We start from the raw sequence: 4713 nt of genomic DNA on the forward strand, positions 1-4713 counted from the left end.
AAGCAAAAAGCAAAAAGCAAAAAGCAAAAAGCAAAAAGCAAAAAGCAAAAAGCAAAAAGCAAAAAGCAAAAAGCAAAAAGCAAAAAGCAAAAAGCAAAAAGCAAAAAGCAAAAAGCAAAAAATTTCAACCCTCAGCTACAAAACGAAGTATTATTTTGGAAGTGTGTTTAAATGATAACATCCCGGATGAACGAGGATGATTTAGTGACCATAAAGAAACATTAAATTACTTTTTGGGAAATGTTGACGATTTGTCAAATTGTTGGTTCGAAAATATGGTGGTGATGTTTTCACAAATAATTAGTATTTGCAAAATTGTTAATTTAAATTTTAAATGGTGCTAGAATTTGATCATATTCTTGAACATAAATTTATTATTTGACAGATTCTCTTAATTTTTTTTTTTTTTCGAAAAGAATAAGTTGATGTGTTTTTAAGGGAATTTGAAAAAAAAAAACTAGGAATTACATATGTTTAAGAACTTTTATTATCATTTATATATATTTTTGCCTTCCATCTTGAACCTTTTGCGAATATTTCTATACTATTTATGAAATAATTTCTTTCAATTCCTCTATTTTTCAAAAATGCTGTTTTGAACCTTATTTTTTAATCTACGTGAAGTTTATACATAATTTTAGTTAAATACATAGTTTCATCGCACCCTATCGATACGTACTTTGACAATGTGTTGTTGATTTTTACCTAGTACAAACAATTATTCACGTCTACTTTTGCTTTCAAAAATCGTTCTTCCACAGATGGTGCAATTGTGCAAGTTTCAACAGGTCTAAACAAAAAATAATATTTCTCACCGTCACTTAAAATTGTATGAATATTTCAAATTCCTCTTCAATACTAAAAAAACAATCATTATTCGGTCTTTTTTCATTTCGTTTTCCTGACCAAGTTGACTTAAAGAACGGTTTGAAAATAAAGTTATTAAACTTCAATCTGGACAAAACAAAAAATTCTCTAACGTTGTTATATTTGTTAATCACGGATTCGTCAATAACAAATTTTTGAGTTGTAGTTCTAGTATCAATGGAATTGATCAAGTTCACCTTTTTGCATTAAGAACGAGCAGGACAGACTCTTTGTTTACACTTCGGCTTTGACCCTTTTACATTGTTTTGCTTGAATTTTCTGAGTACAATAACCCTTTGTACGACTACAAAGAGTTTTGAATGGATTTTTAAATCAATTTTGAAAAATTAACCTCGCGGTCCTTCTTGACAGAAAAGGCCCTACTTGACAGCTCGTTCGAAGGGGACCAAAGTTGATCCATCGAAAAAATGTTGTCTTGTCAAATTTTTTTTTGCATTAAAATGAAAAAAAGTGATCAGAAATGGTTTTTGATCGTGTTTTTTAACGTTGTCGATAAAAATTGACATAGGGCTTTAGCACCCAATTAAAAAAAATTAAAATATAAATATATGGAGCCTAATATTTCAAAAGGGCAATATTATTATAGTTTACATAAGGTGTGAAAGGGACACACTCTTGTCTAAAAAAGTTATGTGCCCTAATGAAATGGCAAGCACGATATATAAATTTCTGAATTATTTCATTTTCCATACGTAATGTGTGAATGGCCCCGCGCGCAGAAACGTCAAAACAAACGCGATGCGCGATGTGCAAGTAAAAAGAAAAGCGCTTGCAAGTAAAAGGGTTGCGCTTGGTCGAAGGAGCTACACAATTTTGAAAACTTGCCCAAAATTAAACCTGGGTCATCATTTGACGAAAGCGGTAACTATTAATCTTTAAATTACTTTGTAGGTGAAGCGAATTTCAGATGTAAACAAAAAAGAAATAATTCTGCAAAATCTAGTAAATGTCAGCAAAACATTGGAATGTAAACAAAATCTACTTGCTGCTCACGCCAGGTGATGTTTACCTATGTTTACATTACAATTACCAATCTTTTTTATACTGTTTATGCTCACTTTATCACCGATTTAGGATGCAGAATTCATTTTGTTTACATCTAAATTCATCTAGGAATCCGATCATAATTACTTTTTCTGACTAAATGTGCGGTGTCTTTGCCGTGCCGTGAGCAAACTGTTGTCAAAAAAGGTAAATATCTAACAAAAGAATGTAATTTGGCTAATGTCAATGTGTAAACAAAGAGTCTATCTTGTTCGTTCCTAAGGTAAACATCAACTGAGGGCTAGATTCTTTGTTTACACTTCGACATTGAACCAATTACATTGTTAAGCTTGATAATATGACCGGAATACTAGACGAATTCGCGCCTTGTTATATATTTGTTTGAGATTTCTTTGCAACACAACTCTATTTTTGTATTTATTTACAGATGCTGCTATTTCAAACTGAGGAAAAGATTACTTTTGCAGACCAAATCGATTTTAATTGGTTTGATTCAACTTCAGTGCATAACGGATTAGGGCAATAGGTTATTTTGCAATTCCAGGTTTATCATTTCCATTGTTTACTTCTGTTTTTCTGTTTCAGATCGATCGAATTGAACTTCCATTCGGCCAAAACCACGATCCAGACCTTTCTGAAATGATCAAGCCAACTTTAACAGGGAACCTGGAAACAGAATCGCGTGGATTTCTTCGGAGAAAGTGGAGCATTTCGCATCATGTTTTTGTTTGTATGATAACAAGTTGTATTCTGGAGCAACATTTGAAAGGGACGGTACGAAATTGCTCTTACGGCCTTCTTCCCATTTCAACACATGAAAAGAAAGGCCGTAAGAGCGATGTCGTACTGCTCCCTTCAAATGTTGCATGTTTATTTATTACCATTTTTTTTTTCATTTAGTTTGTTTTCTTTTTTTCAGGTTGAACTCAAGAACAACAAGATCACCAGATGAACTCTCGGTTATCCGACGTTGCACGACTGCGCCGTTTTCCTTCAGAACAATCTTCAGAACCGGCTGATGAAGTAACCTCTGGGACCCCTCCATCCGACCAACAATTTCCAAAGAATGACGGAGATGGAGCTGATCGTGGTGTACAGCTTTGGTCAACTCTACCACAGCGGATACCTCCCTGAACTGTTTTTTCTTCTGTATTAGTTTATTCTAAGATTTTTTTGTATTATTTTCTCTTCAGTTTAATTTGTTGCCAATTTAGAATCCCGCAAACTCTCCATCATGTTTGAATTTAAAATCCATATATCATTAGGACAATTCAGACAAAAATATAATATATATATCAAATAAAATGAAAAAATAAATAAGCTATTTGACCAAAGCAAAATTAATGTTTTCTAGCTCAAAATTCCGAAAATCCTTGAAAAATTGATGTTCATTCGAATTGTTACAACTGTTCCCCAAAATGTAATGCTCCATGAAAAATCACTGAAATAACTATTTAAAACCATAAAAATACCATTTGAGAAATGGTGAAATCCCTAAAATATATACGCAAAAATGAACTTTCAAAAAGCACTTGACAAAGTGTCGCTAGAAGAAAAAATCAAATAGTGAATATTGCTAACAACATATATGGGGAATAGTTCACTATTTGAGAGACAGTGAGGAATTAAAAAAAATATTTACCAAATAGTTGCTATACAATTTGGTAAAAGGTTGATTGAATATTTAACAAATGATTTTCAAACGGTTTTTTTCTATGCGGGATAACTTAAAAACCGAGAAGACCTTACTAGTCTGCTTGAGTGCAAAGCTGCAAAATAAGACACCTAATTAACTTCCCCCGTCCCCAAGTTCCACAAACTCCAGACAAAACACAGATATTAGAACAAAAACCTGAACGAACCCAGTATTGGCATTCCAAACAAAACACACATCAAAAGAGGTTCCTTCCAAAGCAAAGCACAGCCAGTCACAGAACAAAGGGAAAAAGCGACGACACCCATAATGCCAATGTCGGGAACATCCTGGGAAACCACGACTTCCAGGCCAGACAGAACCAACATTATTCGACTAGCTGTCGGCAGTCAGTCAGTCTGTTGTTGGCTCGGATGCAACGTGCAGTGGCTTGTCAGCACAAATAACAACAACAAGCTGCAGTTTTCCCTGGAAGCAACTTCCTCATCCTCCTTTTTTTCGAAACTGTCCTAGAGCAACGCTGCAGTGAAAAAATTTCTCTTGAAAATCAAAAACTGTAGAGATTTTCTTCGACAGAATGCGATATCATCACACTTTCACTTAAATGGTTTCTTTCAACGACAATTCTATGTTTTTATTTTTATTTCGATAATTTGTTATTCTCAAAAAAAAAAAAAAAACTAATATTTGATTTGTAAACTCTCAGAGAATCCCTCTTCGACAAAACTCTAAGTTGGTTTTTTTTTTTCATTTCCCGTTCTCTCACCCTTAAGTTTACACAGCCAGGTCAGTCAGTCATTCAGTCAGTCAGAGGCAGAGCACTGAAGTGGCTTTGCAGTGGCATTCTTTCCGCAATCTGCACACCTTAAATACGGTGACATTCCCAGGTGAATCCCTGCTCTCAAGGGCTTCCTCCCATTGTGCAAGCATTCAACCAACTGGATCAGGGCGGAAAGCTCAGTGACGACGAAAGCACGCTGGTGGCTGGTGGCAAACAAAAGCTCCCCACCCACTCGTTTTTTTTTGGAACTGCCTTGTTAGCTTTATCCTATCTCGAGGAAACGGAAAATGGGAATTATCAGCAGCACCCTTGGTGAACAATGGGACGAGGGAAAAAATGCAGATAAACATTATTTTCAGCTTTTGTGCATTCGGTGTTGCACTTT

General features: G+C 34.7%; 1 long non-coding RNA gene across 1 annotated transcript; it reads left to right on the forward strand.

Moving 5' to 3' along the window:
• The first annotated feature begins 431 nt into the window (after positions 1-431).
• On the forward strand, positions 432-3019 carry LOC120425246 (uncharacterized). The gene is made up of 3 exons (XR_005606493.2): positions 432-1749; positions 2321-2419; positions 2479-3019. It is a non-coding gene; the product is annotated as an uncharacterized LOC120425246 (long non-coding RNA).
• Positions 3020-4713: the final 1694 nt, after the last annotated feature.

Source organism: Culex pipiens, chromosome 2 (genome assembly GCF_016801865.2).
Source record: "Culex pipiens pallens isolate TS chromosome 2, TS_CPP_V2, whole genome shotgun sequence".
Taxonomy (NCBI): Eukaryota; Metazoa; Arthropoda; class Insecta; order Diptera; family Culicidae; genus Culex; species Culex pipiens.